This window comes from Sorex fumeus, unplaced genomic scaffold (assembly GCF_029834395.1).
Source record: "Sorex fumeus unplaced genomic scaffold, SorFum_2.1 ptg000167l, whole genome shotgun sequence".
NCBI lineage: Eukaryota > Metazoa > Chordata > Mammalia > Eulipotyphla > Soricidae > Sorex > Sorex fumeus.
The window spans coordinates 623,267-634,896 of NW_026606224.1; the positions used below are offsets into that span (position 1 = coordinate 623,267).

General features: G+C 45.8%; 1 pseudogene; it reads left to right on the forward strand.

Annotated features, from left to right (window-relative positions):
* The first annotated feature begins 10,989 nt into the window (after positions 1-10,989).
* On the forward strand, positions 10,990-11,406 carry LOC130016780 (immunoglobulin heavy variable 1-2-like; annotated as a pseudogene).
* The last annotated feature ends 224 nt before the right edge of the window (positions 11,407-11,630 follow it).

The window sequence follows — 11,630 nt, forward strand, 5'->3', positions numbered from 1 at the left end:
CAGGCAGAAAGGATTCCCTTCTCCATGGGGCTGTCTCTGACACAACTCCATGGGGAAACTGGTGTAAATCAAGTCGGACTCATTTCCCAGTGCTCACACTTCCTGTCTCCGATGGTGCTGAGGACACACTTCCTCTATTCACTGTGGGAATTGTGGGACTCTGAAGGAACCCCCAGACCATAGGAGGGGCTGCAGGGGCTCTGCCTGCCACCAGAGGACACTAGGGAGCCACTCTAGAAAAGGCCTCAGACCAACCAGGGGGCAAAGAGAGTCACCATGTGCTAGAAGCCCACATGGGCCAATATTCTCTCACAACACAGATACATTCATCCCCCATCACGCCCACCCACTCCCATTCATGCCCAGTTCCAGCGTCTTTCCTAGGACCATTCCCCGTCGCTCCCAGAGCCGCCACACTCTCAGTGACACCCTCATACTCCCAACCCCCTTCCCTGTGATCTGTCCTCCCTGTCCCCCACAATCACCCCACCAGTCCCCCAGGACTACAACGCCTGGCAGGGTGAGTATTAATCGGTACTTTCCTGTTTGTTATTATTTTCATAGCTTTCTCTTTGATATTCATGTAAGATGTAGAACAGCTTTTCCTCATTTTTTTCCCTCCTTCTAGAAAGTGACCCATTTTAAAGGCCCAGGACTGAGAGTTATCCATGACGCCTTTAGTCATGAGTAAAACCCATAACATATCCCTAGAGTGGGAGGCTATTGAGAGTAAATCTCTGTCATCTTACCCAACATACACTTACACAAACAGGAGGCATGCAGAGAGCATGAGGGAGGGGTAAAGCATGGGGGGAGGAATACCATGGGCCAAGGGGAAACACTGGGGTGAGGGGTTCATCCACTGTTTTGAGTGTGATGATCACTGCACAAGTGTCCATATATGCCAGCGCTCATGAACCATAAATGATCTATAAGTCAGTATTCTGTGTAGGGCATGACCTCCTGTGGTTTTTACTGCTAATCAAATATTGACATGGTAAGAAGAGAAGTGGGGTCGGGCTGATGTGAAGAGTCACACCCCATGCACCTCCAAGCACACTAGTCTCCAACATCCTCCTCCAGGTAAAGGCAAAATTCAGAATAAATACAATTGGTTCTCATTACAGGGAAGAAGTTCTTGACAGCAGCTAGCCCATATTTTGTTGGGCATTATTTGTGAATTTTTGTCTGGTTTGGGGGATATACCTGCCTATGCTTAGGAATTACTCCTGACTCTGCACTCAGGAGTTACTCTTGAAATTGCTGGGGGAAGCATATGGGAAACTAGAGTTCAAACGTGGGTCAGCCATGTGCAAGGCAAAGCGCCCCACCACTGTGCTATCCTTCAGCCCCAGTTGTTTGGGATTTGTTATTGTGCCACTCTGGTTATATCGCTGACTCTGTGCTCAGGGGTCACTCTTAATGGGGGCATGGGAAACCATATGAAGTGCAGGGAATGAACCTTGATCTGCCACATGCAAGGGAAGAAACTTATCCCTCTGCTGTCCCTACATCTCTGGTTACTGGGGAACAAACCTGGTGAACAGGGACAAACCATGGGATGCAGTGAGATTTTAAACAGAGACTAAGACAGACGAGGTGAAGATCAGGGGACTAACATGCTCGTGGACCGAGAGCTCCTATTGTCCAACACATTGAGAGTTTTCACTTAGAACCAAGAATCAGCAGAAGAATGGCATTCTTAGGTCAGTTGCCTGACTTAGTCTATCTGAGCTAAGCTTTGACACATCTCAGGACAAACATCTTTAACCTCGGGGATGTTTCCTCTGGGAGAAATAGCAGAGACAGAGCAGACACAGGAACCTGCCTCAGGTTTCCCAGATATCAGGGCTGTGCTATCCGGTCACTCTGCCTTACTCCTGATTCTGTTTTAATTCTTGGTTCCCAACTCATTCATAACTCGGTGTGATTCAGTGGATTACTTTTGTCTCAATAGTGGGACCAACTCTTACAATGTGTTATGAGAACATTGTATAAAGTATTTAAGCTTTTCTGTGACAAATGATGAATAAAACAGAAGTATGACTGTAGATATTACATGATAGTTATCAAGAATAAGGACAAAATATCACAAATTAAATTTGTTGTCATATAATAATAGCATTACAGAATCTTTGCCGGGTCACAAGTCACCCCCAGAAACTGAAACTTGCTCTGGAGTCCTTCACTTACTCTTTAGGTTCAAACAGAACTTATGTAGGAGGAGGATATTCAAATAAGCCTCACACTGCTATGATGAAAACAGCCCAGCCCAGCCTCAGTTCCAGGAGAGGAGTCCATTCAGTGGTTCCCAGGGGCTCCATCCTGACTCACACAGAACCAACATGGCGTGTGGGCTGAGCTGGCTTTTCCTAGTGGCTGTGTTAGGAGGTAACTCATGGGAGGCAGAGACACGGATCGTGGGAGAGACGGGAGGGGCAGATCCACTGTGTGAGGAAAGTTTCCTGACCAGGATGTCTTTGTGTTTGCAGGGGTCCAGTGTGAATTGCAGCTGGTGGAGTCTGGGGGAGACTTGGTGCATCCTGGGGGGTCCCTGAAACTCTCCTGTGCAGTCTCTGGATTAGACTTTAGCAAATATGGGATGAATTGGGTTCGCCAGGCTCCAGGGAAGGGCCTGGAGTGGATTTCATACATTAGGTATGATAGTAGTTTTACAAGCTATGGCGACTCTGTGAAGGGTCGATTCACCGTCTCCAGAGACAACAGCAAGAACACTCTCTCTCTGCAAATGAGCCACCTGACAGAGGAGGACAGGGCCCTGTACTACTGTGCAACAGACACAGTGAGGGAAAGGCCATATAGGACCAGACACAAAACACCTGCGGGAGGAAGCAGGGTGAGCTTGAGGTACGCAGGCCCCCAGGAGGCTCTGAGGTCTCTCCTCCGAGGAAACGTTGCTCATGACCAAATCAATCATGTTTCTGTGGAGATCAGGCCTGACATGCTCCTCAGCTCTCAGATGACCCCATGGACACCTTGTCCTGTGGGTTGTGGCCCTGAGTCCTCCATCATCGCTGTGGGCAGTAACAATTTATCACACTCTTTCCTGATGAAAAGTTTCCAGTGACAGGATCATGACTTCTCTGGGGCCTGAGGGACACATTATTTTCTTGTAGAAATTAAAATGACCCTCTAGAATTATCACTGTCTTCTGTAAGAGTCACTTGATCAGAAAGAGAAATTCTGGTGTCCACTCAGCTGTGTGCTGGCTCCTTCCTTCTGCTCTCAGACAGACTCTGTGCCCACTGACCTGCTGCCAGACAGCCTCTACCTGGTCACTTTACATCCAGGAGTCCTGTTCTCCTGTATCGAGTGACCTCTCATCCTCCATCCACTCACTAAGTGGACATTCAGATTTCCCCAATCCTTCTCCACACCTCACCCCTTGTAGAGGAGGCACCAGGTCTTCTGACACAGGCAGCGGTGACCCTTCACAGTGAGACAAGAGGCTGGACCCAGAGCATCGATGCTTTCACTGAGCCCCCTCTACTGGCACCACCAGATACACCACAGTCCAGTGCCCAGGGACTTTCCTTCCATTGAGGCTCCATATGGAGACCATGGAAGATGTGATTCAATGATTTTCTCATTGTGCTTCCACTCAATTTCCGTTCTGCCCTCCCAAGACAGAGAAACTTGGGAATTAGAATCTACGTTCGTCTCTCCCCTCACATGCTCACCCCACGAAGCAACATTCCTGTTCTGGAGACCTTCCAAAGTCACCTCTTTAAAAGTACAAGTGCACCGTTAATTCTTCACTTAGGGAACTCCAAGAGTTTCAAAGTTTCAATATCAATAATAAAAACTCAAGTTTGGTTGGAGCGATAGCACAGCAGGTAGGGCGTTTTCCTTGCAAGCAGCCAACATGGCTTACCCAGTTTGATTCCTCCGCCCCTCTCAGAGACCCCGGCAAACTACCAAGAGTATCTCACCCACACGGAAAAGCCTGGCTATCCGTGACGTATTCAATATGCCAAACACAGTAACAATTGTCACAATGGAGACATTACTGGGCCCGCTTGAGCAAATTGATTAACAACGGGAAGACAGTGACAGTGATATTCTTATTAGAAATGATACTATTAGTCATTATTACAAATTGCGAATTTAGAATAAAACTAATGGATACATAATCATTATGAAAATCTGTACTATTCAAATGTGGAAAAGCTGTGTTTCTTTATTTTTGGAGCCACCCCTAGGACTGCTATGCGTTTAGTTTTTGTCTGTGTTCTGATCTCTCCTGTAGTGCTCAGCGATCAAGCTAGTGGTGCAGGAAAATGAACCTGTGCAAAGATGCTCCAATTCCCTTGATCCTATTCAAGTTACTGTGAAGAATAAAATTTTAAAGTTTCTGTCCTGCCAGGTGTTTCTAACAATGATAAAATAGGAAATGAATGTTATAGGTATGTTTTTTTCGAATTTGTTTTCTTTTCACTGTTTCTAATACATTACTAATTATAACCCATAATAGTTTGTGGGGTTTACACACGGCGATACACAGATGTTACTCCTGGCTCTGCACTCAGGAATTAATCCTGACGGTGCTCAGAGGACCACATGGGATGCTTGGAACCGAACCCAGGTTGGCCGCGTGCATGGCAAATGCCCTACCTACTGTGCCATCGCTCCAGCCCCAAAAACCATAATATTTTAATTATTCTACATCTGAAGGAGTGAAAGAGCCACAACATGAGTCAAGAACGTTAGGGGAAAGAAATATGTTTAATTTAATTAAGTGAAAATAAAATAAAAATTGTTAACCTAGAGTTAATACTGGTTTGTAAATATTTTGTAATTTTGGTGTGTGATATATTCATAGCATTGGTGTGTGAAAATTTTTGATTAATTTAATTAAGTGTCCTATTGGTCTTGGTGCAGCAGCTTTACGAAATATTCCCAATATTCCACAGGCACTCCAGCATCCTTTTTGAGGTGTGGGGGCCCAACTCCCCTGGAAACTGCTGACTGTGGAGAGTACAGAGACAGCACATGTGGGTCAGATCTGTGACGATTCACTGTTCTGGCCTGCAGGAGCTCTGGGACAGGACACCTGGGGACAGACACAGTGAGTCACTTGGTTATACACGAAAGTGTTTATGAATCCTGTAGACACCTGTGGCGTGATATCATCCATCTCAATCCTCACATTGCCTGAGTTGGTGTTTTGGTGTATCTGTGTTTATCCTAGCAGAATTTTCTAGATTATTCTGGGTGTGTAGATTACTTTTGATCCTTAATGTTGACTTTTTAAACATCAAATTTTAGAGCATATTTTCTGGCCCCTTAGATTGAATTCAAACCTTGAATGCTCCATGGAATTACGGGGTACCTGTATGTTACCAACCTGTGTCTAGGTTCCATGAACTTGGGAGGGGGTGGAGGGCCATGCCTGGCACTGTTCAGGGCCAACACACGTGTGTCCTTGTAAAATGTGTGAGTTTGAGCACTGAGACCAGGTTCCAGGAGCAATAGTTTGTGGGTTGATGACTCCGCCAGAGCTCTTTTCAGGCACCTGGGTCTTCAATTTCTCAGTGTTAACCTCAATAACAGGGTCCCGAGATTTAAGTTCATCTTCTGGATACTGAATTATATACAGGACAGAGCAGGTTGAGGTGCTCCTGGCCTGGCCAACCACACAAAGACGGTCACTAGGCGAGGCATGTTCCTTGTCCCGAAATAGACTCAGCACTAGTAAGAAATCACAAATCCACCCTAAGAACTTCCTTGAATCTTTCAGAGTGAAGCTTCTCAAGGAAAAGGGATTTTCATTCAAGGTAAATGAACGAAAAAAATACTGTGAAATCTGATTGACATGGATTGGATTTAGCCAACTCAGAACTCACAGGGACAATAACATTGCCTATTGGGTCCCAGGATTTGCATTCACAGTGGGAGAACAGGAGCCACCACACAGGGACATGGAGGGGCAGGCGTCTCTCTACAGGGTAGAGGCCCTGGGGGGACTGGGTTTGGTCATCAGGGACCTGAGACACAGGAACTCTCCTCCCCACCTGCCATTTCCCCCTCAGCGATTCCTGTGTCCTGAGAGCTCCTGTGCTGGAGGACGAGGCCTGGCTCTGACAGGGCCCCAGGGACAGGCCTGAGTGCTCTGAGCCACAGTCAGCACCTCCTCCCAGGGAGCCCACACACCAGCCTCCTCGGGTCTCCTCCTTTCTCTACAGAGGCTCCCCCATGCAAATCTATACTCGGGACCCAGGATTAAAACCACGTTCACACTCAGCACAACTCAGTCTCCCTCTCCCCCTGACACAGTTCTTGAGATCATGGACCTTGTGGGCAGGAACCTATATCAGCGCTGGTTCCTCCTCTTTCTGGTGGCAGCACCTGAATGGGATGTGAGTGTCCCCTGAACAGAGGCATGTGACCACCAGTGGGCGCGCTGCTTCTGTTACTGCAAGGCTGGGTTCCATGTAAGGGGGGGCGCTTTCTTTACTCTTTAGTTGAAAAATATAAAAAAATTAATAAACCAAGTATATAAATTTCAGTCATCGTTTCTTTTTTAGTACAAGTTTATTTATTCCCCTTCCTATCTCACAGTCAAGCAACCGCAAGCGAACGTCCGAGCTCAAAAAGCAGTGCAAATGTGCAATCAAGGAAGACCTCAAAGAGAGATGAGCAGAAGTGCTGGCAGAAGCCAGGAAAAGCATTTGTAACGCCCGCCTTTCCTTTGCCAACTACAAGACCAAGATGACTGCCCTCCGACCCTCCGAGTCCTGATGGATCTATCACATCTTCCAGAAGGGCAATGGAGAAGATTATTCATGACTTCTACTCAGATCTCTTTGATAGCCATGTTCACCTGCCCACATACCAAATTCCACAGGATGGATATATCTTTCCCAATGTTCTCCCTTCCGAAATCTGGCAAGCCATTTCGTCAGTAAAGAAACATCAGCACCCGGCCAGTCAAGGTCAGACTTGAACACCTGAAGAACCTGCCTTCAGTACTCATCAATATGCTGGATCGGCTCTTCACACGCTACCTGTCTGAATGCAAGGTTCTGTCCCAATGGAAAACCAGCAGGACTGTACTACTGTACAAAAAGGGAGGCAGCCACGACATTGGCAACTATCGCCCAATCTGCCTATTGTCTGTCATCTACAAGCTGTTCACTCAAGTCATCCTGACTAGGATTGGAAGAACACTAGATGAAGGAGAACCATGCGAGCAAGCCAGGTTCTGCAAAGGATTCAGTACCATCGACTATATCCACACGACAAACAAGCTCATTGAGGTTTCTCGGGAGTTCAAGATGCCACTCTATCTAACGTTCATTGATTTAAAGAAGGCCTTTGATTCTGTTGAGATGGAAGTGCTCTTTGAATCCCTAGTCAATCAGGGCATTCAAACTCAATACATCAGGATTCACGGTGAGCTGTATTATGGATTCATTACCAGGATCTCACCATTCTACAAAGAAGTCATCATTGATGTCAAGAGAGGGGTTCCTCAGGGTGATACCATTTCACCAAAACCCTTCAGTGCCACCCTTGAGAACATCATGCTACGACTCGAAAGGGAAGGAATGGGAGTGAAGATGGATGGTCAGCAACTACAGCACCTCCGATTTGCTGATGACATTGTTCTAATAACACCAAACATTAGCCAAGTGGTACAAATGCTGGCCAACTTCGACCGTGAGTGTGGAAAGTTTGGACTACAGATGAATCTTACGAAAACAATATTTATGAGAAACAGCCTCATTCCTGAAGCTCCATTCGCTCTCAATGAAACGACCATCTCCAAATGCAACAGTTATATGTACCTAGGTCGAGAAGTCAACATGATGAATGACCTGGCAACTGAGTTGCGCAGGAGGAAGAGAGAGGCTTGGAACGTCTTCAAGAGCCTCAAAGAAATAGCTAAGAGGACTAAGAACCTCGCCTCTGGGCACAGCTCTTTGACTTCACTGTTCTTCCTGCATTAACATACGCCTCAGAGACCTGGGCCCTATGAAAACAGGATGAGAAATCTATTCGGGTCTCCCAAAGAGGAATTGAAAGCTATGCTTGGAGTATCACGTTTCACTCAAATGAAAGAAAGGATCCAGAGTTCCAACCTCCATCGATGATCAAGAATCAAGGATGCTGTCTTGTTTGCCAAGGCATCAAAAATCATATTGTCTGGACAGGTAATGAGATTTGGAGACGACCACTGGACTAGAGCCATTACCGACTGGATTCCACGGGATGTCAAAAGACCACGTGGCTGCCCATCTACCAGATGGTGAGACTTCTTCATCAAGATCCTGAATGATCAGTCTGAGGCTCTTCGTGTTCCTAGAACGAACAGTCACCTTTGGGCTACACTAGCATGCGACAGGGACAAATGGAGATGTTACTGCAGCCGGCTCCAGCAAATCGACGATTAATGGAAGTCAAGTGATCAATTGATCCAAAGAACACATGGCCGCCCACCTACAGGATGGTCACACATTTTTGTCAAGACCCTGACTGTACTGTTTGAGGCTTTTCGTGTTCCTGGAGTGAACCCACACAATTGGGCTACACTAGTACAAAATGGGGATAAATGGAGATTTTACTGGTGCCTGCTCGAGCAAACCAATGAATAAAGGGATGCCACGTGATAAAGTGATCAAGAATAGTTTTGTGTTGCATGAAGGTTGCAAAAATAGAATCACTTTTAGCGTGAAAATTTATTTTCACTTTTTAGACAAATCTAATAGTGTTTTCCATAGATAAGTTATCACAAACATAGACACAGTATTCCCTTTGACAAAGTTCCAACAACGGTTGTTTCCATTATATTTGTTATAAGCCACTCTCACTGAGGAGAGAAGATCTTCCTTATTCTTTGTATAAATATTTCACTGATACTAAATGTTGATCAGAAACAGTGACCAAAATACAAAGACAGTCCACAGAATGGGAAAGGATATTCGCCAAATAAACATCCGACAAGGGGCTAATATCAAGGATATACAAAGTACTGGTTGAACTCCACAAGAAGAAAACATCCAACCCTATCAGAAAATGGGGTGACGAAATGAACAGAAACTTCATCAAAGATGAAATTCGAATGGCTAAAAGACACATGAGACAATGCTCTACATCATTAATCATCAGGGAGATGTAGAGCAAAACAACAGTGAGATATCATTTCACACCACAGAGACTGGTCCACATCCACAAGAACAAAAGCAACTGGTGCTGGTGCGGATGTGGCGAGAAAGCGACCCTCCTTCACTGCTGGTGGGAATGCCGACTGGTTCAGCCCTTCTGAAAAATAGTATGGACGATTTTCAAAGAACTAGAAATTGAGCTCCCATTTGACCCAGCAATTCCACTCCTGGAAATATACCCTGGAGAGGCAAAAAAAGTATAGTCGAAGTGACATCTGCAGTTGTTTGTTCATTGCAGCACTGTTTACAATAGCTAGAATTCAACAAATTTAATATATTTTTGTTTATATTAAATTTTTTAAAGGCTTAAGTCCTCTTTTATTTTGACGGTTTTTACTATTTTTATTTGAGTGAATGAATTGTTTATTGCATTACTTTTACATAATGTCAGCAAAGAACAATCAGTGTCACCTTTCAATTTTTAGATATATAATTACTTGATTCTTGACTGTCGAATCAGGGACGCTGTCTCATATGCCAAGGTGTCGAAAATCAGATGGGCTGGAAACGTAATGAGATTTGGAGACGACGGCTGGACTAGAGCCGTCACCACTGGATTCCATGGGACGTCAAAAGACCGTGTGGCCGCCCACCTACAGACTTTTTCATCAAAACTCTGAACAATTGGTTTGAGACTCTTCGTGTACCTAGAACAAGCAGATGCCATTGGGCTACACTAGAACGCGACAGGCATGAATGGAGATGTTACTGGCGCCCACTCAAGCAACACGATGAGTAAAGGGATGTCAAGTGATCAAGTTAACTACTTTTTTTGCCAATATTTTCCTAGGATCATCTACCTGAGCAATTCCAGATCACAGAGACAGAAGTATGCCCTCAGAACCACCAGGTGTGGCTCAAAACCAAAACAAAATGCCCAGGAAAGAATATGATTCGTGAACAAGGCTTCTGAAATGAAGTCCCAGGATTCGATCCTGTATTAGAGATGCCAAGAGGTTAATGCCCCTGAGAGCCCAGAGACTCTCACTGCAGGATGGGGACCGGGCTGCAGGGGTTCCAAGTCCCAAGATCACACAGTTGCAGGCCTGAAGTGGGTACAGAGAAGGAAAATGTTTCTCTTCAGAAACAGGCATACTGTGTGACTAAAATCAAATCACGAATAGCTTAGTAAGGGTCTAACTCAAAATAATTTAAAAAAATAAATAAAAATATTAAAAAACCCAGAAAACTAAATTTTGCTTTGTTGAGAAAACCAAAATAAAAATAAGTATAGGACACAGAAGGTTAAATTGTGCATACTTAACCATGTTGGGAGGAATATTTATCATATTGATAAGGCAGTAAAACCTGTATGCAGGTGGTGTGTCTGGACTTCTTAATATCTCCAATGGAAACCGCTGGGGATAACGGTGGATTTGTAGTCTCATTGTAGTATACCTCGGAGAGTTAAAGTATTCCAGAAATAACCTCAGAGCCCAGGTTTGACCAGATGTGTCCAGGCCATAAGATGTGGGCGACCCTGAGGAGAAGGTCCTGACAGGGCTTGGCCCTCCTGAGGGGGAGCTCTGTTTGCACAGAGTCCTGGGACAGGACAGAGTCTCATCTCCTCAATCAAGGATCAGAACATGAACCTCTTCACTCTCCTTGAGGTTGGACCCGATGGCCTCTACCAACCCCTTCACAGGTTGGACCAGGTCTTCAGCTCTGAATTCTACCTCCTCATGAATATGCAAATTAGACGAAGGACACTGAGTTAAATAGAGATGTGTCTGTGTCCTAACAACCTCACACAGCAGGCACACCCACACCTTCAGAAGCCCCTGAGTGCGCAGTCCCAACCATGGACTAGACCTGGAAAATTCTCTTCCTGGTGGCAATGGCTACAGGTAAGTGTCCCCATGCCTTGGGCTGAGGGAACAGGGCCGGTCAAGTGGAGTCCACCCACTCCTGTCTGCTGTCCACAGGTGTGAACTCCCAGGTACAGGTGGTACAGTCAGGTGCTAAGGTGGCAAAATCTGGGACATCAGTGAAGATCTCCTACAAGGTGTCCGGATACACCTTCATCCAAGACTATATGCACTGGGTGCGGCAGGCTCAGGGACAAGGGCTTGAGTGCATGGGATACATACTCCCTTACGATGGTGGAACTAGCTACGCACCAAAATTCCAGGGAAGACTCACACTCGCTGCAGAAATCTCCAAGGACATAGCCTACATGGAATTGAGCAGGCTGAGCACTGAGGACATGGCCATGTATTACTGTGTGAGTGACACAGTGTGACAACCACATCCTGAGTGTGTCAGAAAACCGATGGGAAGGCAGCTGTGCTGAGTGAGGAGATGACAGGGACGCTGATCCTCCTGACTTCCTCCTCAGAGAGTTAGGGTCTGAGACACAAAATGGGGCTCACAGGGCCAGGCGTTATCTGAGGGAAAGGCTCACGATCTGTCTCTGTCCTTCAGCAACAGCCAAGAGGAAGA